General features: G+C 41.7%; 1 protein-coding gene across 2 annotated transcripts in view; it reads right to left on the bottom strand.

Annotated features, from left to right (window-relative positions):
• Window positions 1-2,013, bottom strand: part of PTPDC1 (protein tyrosine phosphatase domain containing 1) — a 92,815-nt gene extending 90,802 nt beyond the window's left edge. For both annotated transcript variants that reach the window (XM_033413639.2, XM_004284102.4), the window contains exon 1: window positions 1,680-2,013. The gene's annotated coding sequence lies outside the window, so the exon portion shown is untranslated. The remainder of the gene's footprint in view (window positions 1-1,679) is intronic.
• Window positions 2,014-13,389: the final 11,376 nt, after the last annotated feature.

Below are 13,389 nucleotides of genomic sequence, written 5' to 3'. Positions count from 1 at the left end.
TGTGAACTTGAACAATCTATGATTGTTCAATGATTAACAAGAGGGAGATCATTAATTAACAGTAGAACAATACAACGGAACATGAACATTGTTAGACTGGTAGCATTATGAGTGAATTGTGGCTTTTAAACTTTTTTTCATGGTGTTTTAAACTTTAATATTAACTTTAAAAGAAATGCCTTGAGCCTGGTTTTTCAGGAGGGTCAGAATAGCAGTGAAGGAAGCTCTACAAAAAAAGGAAGGAAGCAAGGGAGGGAGGAAGGAAGGAAGGGAAAGAAGGAAGGAAGGGAGGGAGGGAGGTAAGGAAGGAAGGGAGGGAGGAGGAAAGAAAGAAGGAAGAAAGGAAGGAAGGGAAGGAAGGAAGGAAGGAAGGAAGGAAGGAAGGAAGCGAGGGGGGAGGAAGGGAGAGAAAGGAAAAAAAAGCAAAATTGTCAGCACTTTCTCAAACAGAGCTGTGCAACGTGCTGTCTCATAAACTTTGGCTTCTCCCAACAAAGGACTTCCTCCCAAAGCTTGGTTGGTCACCTATCTGGAAGAGGAGATGGAATCTCTGCTCTGGAAGGGGAATTTTGAATCCCTAGGGTACAATCCCATGAGGACATGGGGACTGGGTGGGAAATTAGACTAGAGTAGTTGTTCTCCAAATGGTCCCTGGATCACCAAAATGGAATCACCTAGTAAAGTTATTAAAATGCAGATTCCCGGTCCCGGTCCCAGATACTGAATTCACATTTCTGGAGTGGAGGGTACTGGGAATCTTCATTTTTAAAAAGTCACAAAGTAGAATTCTTGGTTGTGACATAATTGGACCACAGGCTGAGAGGCAACATGTTGTGCAGGCGGGTTTGGAGCCATAGAGACTTGGGTTTAAATTCCAGTTCTTCCATTTAATAGCTCTGACTGCAGCACATCACCCAAACGCTTTGACTCTCAATTTTCTCATTATAGAAAGTGGAATGACAGTTTGTTTTGGAGACCAAGTAAAATTGTGTGTACATGTATGGTGTCACAAAACTTTTCTAATAGTTAGATGACCTCTCAGGTTCTTCCAACTCTGTCTATAAATGCTAGTTTGTTTTAATCCTTTAATATATACAAGTATCACAGGAACGTCTGTTTACCTCTTCCCTTAAAGCAGTGAGGTTGAAGCCTTTTCTCACCTTTTTCTCATTTCCCCACTCTCTCCCCCAGAAGCCTTTCTAGGCATTTTCTCTTCTAATTCCCCCAGCCCCTATTAACATTTTAACGCCACATGTACATCTGCTTATATTCTGTGGCCCTTTGCAAAGCCACAAGCCATTGTATTTTCTAAGACCTTTCTGACCCCCAGGTATATGAGCACTATTACCCATGTTGAGAATGCCCATCCCAGAGAGACGTGACTTGGTCAAGGTCACACCACAAATCAGGAAGAGAATCTGGTCTACATAGGTCACAAACTGATGGTCTGGAATCGGCCCGTCAACAACTTGTTTGGTTCCCCCCGTGTTTACTTATTTACTTTTAATTAGTTACTAACATTTAAAAATCAGGAGCTTCTACAGGAGAATGGCGACATTCAGCTTCTCGAGATCCAGGTCGGGTCCTGGGCGGGGGCTGAGGACGGCCCCTCGCGCCCCGGCCCTGCAGCCCCGAGACCCAGGCCAGTCCCCCTCACTGAGGTGCCCTCCAGCACTCACCACGTGCTGATCCAGACGTTTAGGACGGTGTTGGAGTCGCAGGCGCAGCTACGTTAGCTGCAAGTCGCGCACCTCTTCCCCGACTCCTCATCCAGAGTCCTAGCAGCGGCTGGCGGGTCAGCTTCGCAGCTTCCCCCGCCGGCCCCGCCCCACTCGCTCCCCTCCCGCCGGCCGCAGCCTCAACCGAACCCCACAGGCCGCGCTTCGCCGGGATGTCCCAGAGGCCCCGCCGCCCCCCGCAGCAGGATAGGCAACACCACCGCCCCTCACGGCCTTGCTCTACCAGGCCGCCCGCCCAGCAGACCGCTCACCGCCGCTGGGCGCTCGGGGCTGAGTCAACTCTGCCTCTGCGGTCCCCGGCCCGCCCCCGCCTCCTCGTACCGCACCAATCGCCGCCGCGCGCTGCCGCACGTGACGCGCGCTGGCGAATGGCAGCTCGACACAGCCCATGACGCAGCTGGAAGCTCCGGGCGCTTTCAAAGCGGGCGGCGGGCTGAGGGGGCGGCGTGGCACTAGCTGGCAACAGGGCGGCGAGAGGGGTCCTGATAACGTGGGTGGTCTCGGGCTCGGTTCTGCACGGCTGCGGGTAGCCGAAGTCCGGCTCTGACTCCCTCTGCTCTCCCCGGAGGACACCGGAGTTCGGTGGGAGAAGGAAGGGAAAGGAGTACGGACGAGGGCTGACAGAGTATGGGGCTTGGCCAGCCTCTCCGCCCTGGACCTGGAGTCTGTTACCCGCCTTTTCTCCCTCTATTGTCATCCTGGTCCAGCCCCACTCTTACTGGCCACCTGGCCTCCAGCTAGTCCCAGGATGTTCCCAAGGACACTGCAAGGGATGGGAATACTGGGATTAGAGCAAAGCCCAGCAGTCAATCTCACACTAGCTGTTAACAGATGGACTGATGGGTTCGCCTGCATCCCCAAATTCCAACATCTTAAACACATATGGCTTTTGTCTTCTCTCTCAGAAAGTGTTAAGTAGGTACCCCAGGGATCCAAACTCTACTCTATACTTACTGCTTGGCTTCTATCCCCAAATTTGGGCCAAAATTTTTGTTGGAGCTCCAGACATCACGTCTTTCATTTTATTTTACTTTATTTTGTATTAAACTGTAGTCATTGTATTCTTCACCACTACTCTTTGCAGAAAAAGAAAATAAAAAGCCAGTTTCATTTAAGAAAGTCATAGATGAAACAGTAACAATTATTAACTATATTAAAACTTGACCCTTGAAATATACATATCTTTAACATTCTATGATGATTGTCTGGAAAGGCATTTGGTCTATTAGGTTGAATGATATGATATGACATTGCCGTTTGTTCTAATCAAATACCATTTGAGTTGTGAGCTTGTAATAGAGCGGGGCAACGTACAGCCATTAGCACTTGGCCCGTTACTGGGCACCGTTATTGCACAGCCTCGGGTGAGCTGGGGGGCCCAGGAAACAGGCTGGGGGCTGTGTCCTGCAGGACTCTAGAGCCCTCTCCAAGGCCGCCCACTGGCTGCACCCAGGCCTTAAGGCAGCGGTGAACCTCTCCCCCATCCCTGCCCCTTTGGCCCCTTCTGCAACCTCTGCATCTTCAGTCTGTCTGGGTCGCAGTCTGCAGGACCTGGCCCCCGCCATCTGAGCGGCCTAAGGGCCAGGCTCCCTCAGTGATGACAGCTGGGTAGGGTCTGGGGACCTGGCCCTGAGGGAGCTGCCTCTTCAGCCAGGCCTGGGCGCTGGCGGGAGGACCCAGACTGGGTGCTGGACAAATGCTCTGGGGCAGGGTAACCGGCCCCTGCAGGCACCCCCTCCTCTTAGCCAGGACCTGGACCTCGGAGGGTGAAAGTTTTGCTTAGGGACCTTGCCCTTTTCTTGTCAGAACAGAGACTAACGTTTGTTTGGTGGAGATTTACAGAAACGTAGTTACCTGACCATGACCTGACCTCAAGAACAAAGGATCTGACACCAAGAAGTTTGCAACAACTAATCATGTCCCTCCCCCACCTTTCCTGTAAAAGGGCTTTGCTAAAAACTTTCGGGGAGTTTGGGGCTTTTAAGGTGTGAGCCACCCATTTCCTTGCATGGCCTTCCAATAAACCTTTCTCTGTTCCAAACTGTGACGTTTTGGTATTATTTGGCCTCACTGTGCATCAGGCAAACGGGAAAAAGACAAGAAAACAGACAGTTTGAATACATCATGATGCTGTGGGTGGTATGGGAACATGTGAGAAGGGCATCCAACCTGGAGGGGAGGCAAGGGAGAAAAAGGGAGTTGTCAGAGAAGAATTTCTAAAGAGCTGATAACTTAAAAAATAAAAATACAAAATAAAGAGCTAATGACTGAACAGGGTCTTGAAAATTGAACAGGAGACCACCAGCTAAGTGTAGGGAATGGTAGTACAAAAGTATGTAGATGGCAAAGAGTGTGAGTTATATGTGACTACTGGGTATGAAGAGAGAGGGATAGGAGAGCATACTGAAGAGTTAGGCAGTGCCTTATTATGATGGATCATGTATGCATGCCAAGGAGTTTGTATACTATGGCCACTAGAATCCATTCCCTCCTTGCTTTGGGGGGAGTTACATTCTTAATTTAGACACCCTCTGCTTCCCCAGCCAATGGATGGGCAGTTGACTCAAGCAAAGCCAATCAGATCATCTACCAAGAGTGAGAGGGAAAGTTGTGGGATGGGGAGTTGAGTGTTTACACATCCTCACTAGAAAGAGGGTGAGGGAGTTGCTCTTGGATCCATGAAAAGATTCCAAGTTTGGATGGAGAGCACAACTGATCATAGAGGTTATATGTATGATATTTTCTTTAGCAGACCCAATAACCTAGAGTCCCATTACTTCATTTTCACATCTCACAACTGGATATAAATACTGTATTTTATATTTGCAAATGAATCAACAGACAGAAGATTAATCTCCAAAATATACAAACAGCTCATGGAGCTCAATATCAAAAAAACAAATAACGCAATTAAAAAATGGGCAGAATATACACACTAACAAACGTAGTAAGGTAGATAGCTAGTGGGAAGCAGCCGCATGGCACAGGGATATTGGCTCGGTGCTTTGTGACAGCCTGGAGGGGTGGGATAGGGAGAGTGGGAGGGAGGGAGACGCAAGAGGGAAGACATATGGGAACATATGTTTATGTATGACTGATTCACTTTGTTATAAAGCAGAAACTAACACACCATTGTAAAGCAATTATACCCCAATAAAGATGTTAAAAAAAAAAAAAATGGGCAGAAGACCTAAATAGACATTTCACCAAAGAAGACATACAGATGGGCAAGAGGCGTATGAAAAGAGGCTCAACATACTAATTATTAGAGAAATGCAAATCAAAGCTACAATGAAGTATAACCACACACCGGTCAGAATGGCCATCATCAGAAAATCTACTAACAATAAAAGCTGGAGAGGGTGTGGAGAAAAAGGAAACCCCTTGCATTGTTGGTGGGAATGTAAATTGATACAGCCACTATGGAGAACAGTATGAAGGTTCCTTAAAAAACTAAAAATAGAACTACCATATGACCCAGCAATCCCACTACTGGGCATATACCCTGAGAAAACCATAATTCAAAAGGACGCATGTACCCCAATGTTCATTGCAGCACTATTTACAACAGCCAGGACATGGAAACAACCTAAATGTCCAACGTCAGATGAATGGATAAAGAAGCTGAGGTACATATATATACAGTGGAATATTTCTCGTCCATAAAAAGGAACAAAATTGGGTTATTTGTAGAGATGTGGATGGACCTAGAGTCTGTCATACAGAGTGAAGTAAGCCAGAAAGGGAAAAACAAATATCGTATATTAACACATATATGTGGACTCTAGAAAAATGGTACAGATGAACCTATTTGCGGGGCAGGAATACAGACATAGATATAGAGAATGGACATGTGGACACAGGGGGGAAGGGGAGGGTGGGAGGAATTGCGAGATTAGGATTGACATATATACACTACCACGTGTAAAATAGATAACTAGCGGGAACATGCTATAAAGGGCAGGAAGCTCAGCTCGGTGCCCTGGGACAACCTAGATGTGTGGGATGGGGGGCTGATGGGAGGGAGGTCCAAGAGGGAGGGGAATATAAGTATACATATAGCTGATTCACTTCATTGTACAGCAGAATCCAACACAACAATGTAAAGCAGTTATACTCCAATAAAAAAAATACTGTATTTTAGTTACTGAAAAGATATACTTATATATATATATATATATATATATATATATATAGTGATCATACTTTCTAACCAAAAGTTAAATACTTCATATTTAATCAGCACTGTTATGGAAAATCTGGACTATGTGGAAATCATTTCACTATGGCAACTTGTGTGGGGTGTTCCACACAAAATTTTTTTCAGTAATGTGTGCAAAAACCGTACCCAATTTTACTCTCATTCCATGTTCACCTAACAACCTTCCTGGAGTTTCAACTCAATAATAACAAGGTTCCCCAGTGGAAAAATGATTACTCTGGCATTACACATGAATTCTTTAGGTTTCGAAATTTCTAAGAGCTTAAAACCATTGCATCCTCTTGCCCGAAACGAGACAGAACTGACTGCCTAGGAAAACTTCTACTTTCAAGACCTCTACCAGTATTATGATTTCAAGACACAGCCAGTAGCTGTGATCCAGAGATAGGAAGCCAGAATTAATAGTAGGTGCTACTGTTGCAGCTGCTGTAATAACCTCTAGTCCCCTAGGATGGAGAAGGGATACTGGTGAACTGGACAGGAAAACCTTAACATATCCAAGACTTTGTTTCCTAGTAGAAAGAGCTGAAGGCGGAGGCAGAGAACCTATGTCTCACTTCCACCTCCAAATCTCAAAATCCTAATTTATACAAGAACATAGCTTCAAGAGAATGTGGGAAGTATAGGTATCACATCTCCAGCCAAAGGCATATGGAATGGAAATAGTGAATACCAATTCACATTATCCACCATGTAGAGATGTCATTAAATTGCCTGTTCAAGGACGGATAATCAGATCTTACTTTTGTCCTCCATCCTCCCCAGGGATACTCTGATGTGTATGAGGAAGCTAGACTGGAGTGGTGCACTTCATTTTTGATCTCTTGAAATCAAAGGTGCATGATTTTAAAAAAAATGAAAGAATGTAATTACATATAAACGCTAATTTTAAGCAGTTTTACATCTCTCACCAAATAGAACTGGCTTTCATCAAAATACTGATGAAGGAAGAAAGAATGATTGGAGAATTAGAATTAAATTCATTCCTGTGAGTCTGAGTCATTTTATCTTAGTGAATAAAGTTGTGAATTTTAAAGCAGAAGGTTTTCTGATGGTGAAAGTCAAATAGAACTCATATGCTAATATATAATTTCTCCCCTTTCACTGCCACCCTAGAGTAAAAGTTTCATCGCTCTCATGATAAAGAACAATAGTGTTGAGAAAAGACAACTTTGTGGGAGGTGTGGAATAAAACCAGAGTTTTGTTCTTAAGTTCCTGGAGGCCCACTAGTTAGAGCCACTTGCAAGCAAACTCTTATTTTCTTTTTTTTTTTTTTTTAACATCTTTATTGGAGTATATTTGCTTTACAATGGTGTGTTAGTTTCTGCTTTATAACAAAGTGAATCAGTTATACATATACATATGTTCCCATATGTCTTCCTTCTTGCGTCTCTCTCCCTCCCACTCTCCCTATCCCACCCCTCCAGGCGATCACAAAGCACCGAGCTGATCTCCCTGTGCTATGCGGCTGCTTCCCACTAGCTATCTATTTTACGTTTGGTAGTGTATATATGTCCATGCCACTCTCTCACTTTGTCACAGCTTACTCTTCCCACTCCCCATATCCTCAAGTCCATTCTCTAGTAGGTCTGTGTCTTTATTCCCGTCTTACCCCTAGGTTCTTCATGACATTTTTTTTCTTGGATTCTATATATATGTGTTAGCGTATGGTATTTGGTTTTCTCCTTCTGACTTACTTCACTCTGTATGACAGACTCTAGGTCCATCCACCTCACTAAAAATAACTCAATTTCATTTCTTTTTATGGCTGAGTAATATTCCATTGTATATATGTGCCACATCTTCTTTATCCATTCATCCGATGATGGACAATTAGTTTGATTCCATCTCCTGGCTATTGTAAATAGAGCTGCAATGAACATTTTGGTACATGACTCTTTTTGAATTATGGTTTTCTCAGGGTATAAGCCCAGTAGTGGGATTGCTGGGTCATATGGTAGTTTTATAAGGAACCTCCATACTGTTCTCCATAGTGGCTCTACCAATTCACATTCCCACCAGCAGTGCAAGAGTGTTCCCTTTTCTCCACACCCTCTCCAGCATTTATTGTTTCTAGATTTTTTTGATGATGGCCATTCTGACTGGTGTGAGATGATATCTCATTGTACTTTTGATTTGCAATTCTCTAATGATTAATGATGTTGAGCATTCTTTCATGTGTTTGTTGGCAATCTGTATATCTTCTTTGGAGAAATGTCTATTTAGGTCTTCTGCCCATTTTTGGATTGGGTTGTTTGTTTTTTTGTTATTGAGCTGCATGAGCTGCTTGTAAATTTTTCAGATTAATCCTTTGTCAGTTGCTTCATTTGCAAATACTTTCTCCCATTCTGAGGGTTGTCTTTTGGTCTTGTTTATGGTTTCCTTTGCTGTGTAAAAGCTTTGAAGTTTCATTAGGTCCCTTTTGTTTATTTTTGTTTTTATTTCCATTTCTCTAGGAGGTGGGTCAAAAGGATCCTGCTGTGATTTATGTCATAGAGTGCTCTGCCTATGTTTTCCTCTAAGAGTTTCATAATTTCTGGCCTTACATTTAGGTCTTTAATCCATTTTGAGCTTATTTTTGTGTATGGTATTAGGGAGTGTTTTAATCTCATATTTTTAAATGTACCTGTCCAGTTTTCCCAGCACCACTTATTGAAGAGGCTGTCCTTTCTCCACTGTACATTCCTGCCTCCTTTATCAAAGATAAGGTGACCATATGTGCGTGGGTTTTCTCTGGGCTTTCTATCTTGTTCCATTTATCTATCTTTCTGTTTTTGTGCCAGTACCATACTGTCTTGATTACTGTAGCTTTGTAGTATAGTTTGAAGTCAGGGAGCCTGATTCCTCCAGCTCCACTTTTTGTTCTCAAGATTGCTTTGGCTATTCGAGGTCTTTTGTGTTTCCATACAAATTGTGAAATTTTTTGTTCTAGTTCTGTGAAAAATGCCAGTGATAGTTTGATAGGGATTGCATTGAATCTGTAGATTGCTTTGGGTAGTAGAGTCATTTTCACAATGTTGATTCTTCCAATCCAAGAACATGATACATCTCTCCATCTGTTTGTATCATCTTTAATTTCTTTCATCTGTGTCTTATAATTTTCTGCATACAGGTCTTTTGTCTCCTTAGGTAGGTTTATTCCTAGATATTTTATTCTTTTTGTGGCAGTGGTAAATAGGAGTGTTTTCTTGATTTCACTTTCACATTTTTCATCATTAGTGTATAGGAATGCCAGAGATTTCTGTGCACTAATTTTGTATCCTGCTACTTTACCAAATTCATTGATTAGCTCTAGTAGTTTTCTGGTAGCATCTTTAGGATTCTCTATGTATAGTATCATGTCATCTGCAAACAGTGACAGCTTTACTTCTTTTCCGATTTGGATTCCTTTTATTTCCTTTTCTTCTCTGATTGCTGTGACTAAAACTTCCAAAACTATGTTGAATAAGAGTGGTGAGAGTGGGCAACCTTGTCTTGTTCCTGATCTTAGTGGAAATGCTTTCAGTTTTTCACCATTGAGGACGATGTTGGCTGTGGGTTTGTCATATATGGCCTTTATTATGTTGAGGAAAGTTCCCTCTGTGCCTACTTTCTGCGGAGTTTTTAACATAAATGGGTGTTGAATTTTGTCGAAAGCTTTCACTGCATTGAGATGATCATATGGTTATTCTCCTTCAATTTGTTAATATGGTGTATCACATTGATTGATTTGCATATATTGAAGAATCCTTGCATTCCTGGAATAAGCCCCACTTGATCATGGTGTATGATCCTTTTAATGTGCTGTTGGATTCTGTTTGCTAGTATTCTGTTGAGGATTTTTGCATCTATGTTCATCAGTGATATTGGCCTGTAGTTTTCTTTCTTTGTGACATCCTTGTCTGGTTTTGGTATCAGGGTGATGTTGGCCTTGTAGAATGAGTTTGGGAGTGTTCCTCCCTCTGCTATATTTTGGAAGCATTTGAGAAGGATAGGTGTTAGCTCTTCTCTAAATGTTTAATAGAATTCGCCTGTGAAGCCATTGGGCCTGGGCTTTTGTTTCTTGGAAGATTTTAATCACAGTTTCAAATTCAGTGCTTGTGATTGGTCTGTTCATATTTTCTATTTCTTCCTGTTTCAGTCTTGGCAGGCTGTGCATTTCTAAGAATTTGTCCATTTCATCCAGATTGTCCATTTTATTGGCATAGAGTTGCTTGTAGTAATCTCTCAAGATTTTTGGTATTTCTGCAGTGTCAGTTGTTACTTCTCCTTTTTCATTTCTAATTCTAATGATTTGAGTCTTCTCCCTTTTCTTTCTTGGTGAGTCTGGCTAATGGTTTATCAATTTTGTTTATCTTCTCAAAGAACCAGCTTTTAGTTTCATTGACCTTTGCTATCGTTTCCTTCATTTCTTTTTCATTTATTTCTGATATGATCTTTATGATTTGTTTCCTTCTGCTAACTTTGGGGTTTTTTATGGTCTTTCTCTAATTGCTTTAGGTGCAAGGTTAGGTTGTTTATTCGAGATGTTTCCTGTTTCTTAAGGTAGGATTGTATTGCTGTATAGTTCCCTCTTAGAACTGCTTTTTCTCCATCCCATAGGTTTTGGGTCATCGTGTCTCCATTGTCATTTGTTTCTAGGTATATTTTGATTTCCTCTTTGATTTTTTCAATGATCACTTCATTATTAAGTAGTGTATTGTTTAGCCTCCATGTGTTTGCATTTTTTACAGATCTTTTCCTGTAATTGATATCTAGTCTCATAGCATTGTGGTCAGAAAGGATACTTGATACTATTTCAATTTTCTTAAATTTACCAAGGCTTGATTTGTGACCCAAGATATGATCTATCCTGGAGAATGTTCCATGAGCACATGAGAAAAATGCGTATTCTGTTGTCTTTGGATGGAATGTCCTATAAATATCAATTAAGTCCATCTTGTTTAATGTATCATTTAAAGCTTGTGTGTCCTTATTTATTTTCATTTTGGATGATCTGTCCATTGGTGAAAGTGGGATGTTAAATTTCCCTACTATGATTGTGTTACTGTCAATTTCCCCTTTTATGGCTGTTAGTATTTGTCTTGTATATTGAGGTGCTCCTATGTTGGGTGCATAAATATTTACAATTGTTATATCTTCTTCTTGGATTGATCTCTTGATCATTATGTAGTGTCCTTCTTTGTCTCTTGTAATAGTCTTTATTTTAAAGTCTATTTTTTCTGATATGAGAATTGCTACTGCAGATTTCTTTTGGTTTCCATTTGCATGGAACGTCTTTTTCCCTCCCCTCACTTTCAGTCTGGATGTGTCCCTAGGTCTGAAGTGGGTCTCTTGTAGACAGCATATATATGGGTCTTGTTTTTGTATCCATTCAACCAGTCTGTGTCTTTTGGTGGGAGCATTTAATCCATTTACATTTAAGGTAATTATCAATATATATGTTCCTATTCCCATTTTCTTAATTGTTTTGGATTTGTTATTGTAGGTCTTTTCCTTCTCTTGTGTTTCTTGCCTAGAGAAGTTCCTTTAGCATTTGTTGTAAAGCTGGTTTGGAGGTGCTGAACTCTCTCAGCTTTGCAAGCAAACTCTTTCTAACTTATTTTTGATAAGTGATGAAGTTTCTGGTGACACTTTCAAAATAATGTTTTTTCTTAAGGAATAAAAAGGTTATGGGCTTCCCTGGTGGCGCAGTAGTTGAGAGTCCGCCTGCTGATGCAGGGGATATGGGTTCGTTTCCCGGTCCGGGAAGATGCTACATGCCGTGGAGCGGCTGGGCCCGTGAGCCATGGCCGCTGAGCCTGCGCATCTGGACCCTGTGCTCCACAACGGGAGACGCCACAACAGTGAGAGGCCCACGTACCACAAAAAAAAAAAAAAAAAAAAGGTTACAAGTTACAGTACATTAAAATGATAGTTTTTAAAGCATTTCTGTGTATTTTAATCCTTACTCTTTCTTTTTTGCTTCCCAGATTTGAATCTCTGAAAATTAATGATTGATTAGACCTAACTAAGTAGATTGCTTTATGAATTAGAGCATTAAAAAGAAAATCCTGATATAAACATAAATCTGTAAGCCATATTTCCAAACTTCCACCAAATGCATTCTCTAGTTAATATCAAAACAGTTTATTCCATGACACCATCTCCTATTATGTTCTCCTCAATAATATACCTTAGCCACTCCTTGACCATCTCTGAATCCACCTACTGTAAGGGAGATAAATGGACAACAACAGTAAGTTGTTGCTCTTACAGAAGAACTTGCCCTGTTAGTTTAGCTCAAATATTCCATTATTGGGTAGAATGAATGTTCTGGCATAGCAGTTATTCAAGTTGTGATTTTGTTTCCTTATAATCACTTGCAGTTGTGCTTGGAGTAAGCCATAATGCAATTGTCTCAATTTAATGTTAGCTGTTTTTAGTAATGCAAAAGCTCTGATTGTGTTTTTTCATTTTATCCCTTAGTATAAGATGGGAATCCATGTTTAGTCATATACACAGATTACCTTAATGAACAAAAATGTATTACATTATCTTTATTTTTTAAAACACCTTTATTGGAATATAATTGCTTTACAATGTTGTGTTAGTTTCTGCTTTATAACAAAGTGAATCAGCTATATGCACACATATATCCCCATATCCTCTCCCTCTTGCGTCTCCCTCCCACCCTCATCTCACCCCTCTAGGTGGTCGCAAACCACCGAGCTGATCTCCCTGTGCTATGCAGCTGCTTTCCACTAGCTATCTGTTTTACATTTGGTAGTGTATATACACCAGTGTTACTCTCTCACTTCGTCCCAGCTTACCCTTCCCCCTCCCCGTGTCCTCAAGTCCATTCTCAACATCTCTGTTTTTATTCCTGTCCTGCCCCTAGGTTCATCAGAACCTTTTTTTTTTTTTTTTTAGATTCCATATATATGTGTTAGCATACGGTATTTGTTTTTCTCTTTCTGACTTACTTCATTCTGTAGGACAGACTCTAGGTCCATCCACCTCACTACATATAACTCAATTTCATTTCTATTTTTTAATAGATTTTATCTATCTATCTACTTATCTATCTTTCCATTTACTTTTGGCTGTGTTGGGTCTTCATTGCTGCGTGTGGGCTTTCTTTAGTTACGGCTAGTGGGGGTTACTCTTTGTTGTGGTGTGCAGGCTTCTCTCATTGCGATGATGGCTTCTCTTGTTGTGGAGCACAGGCTCTAGAGTGCAGGCTCAGTAGTTGTGGTGCACAGGCTTAGTTGTTCAGAGGATCTTCCCAGATCAGGGCTCGAACCCATGTCCCCTGCATTGGCAGGCGTATCCTTAACCACTGCACCACCAGGGAAGCTCCTTAATTTCATTTATTTTTATGGCTGAGTAATATTCCATTATATATATGTGCCATATCTTCTTTATCCATTCATCTGTTGATGGACAAGTAGGTTGATTCCATGTCC

Source organism: Orcinus orca, chromosome 6, assembly GCF_937001465.1.
Source record: "Orcinus orca chromosome 6, mOrcOrc1.1, whole genome shotgun sequence".
Classification (NCBI taxonomy): domain Eukaryota; kingdom Metazoa; phylum Chordata; class Mammalia; order Artiodactyla; family Delphinidae; genus Orcinus; species Orcinus orca.
This window is presented reverse-complemented; position numbering and strand designations above follow the sequence as displayed.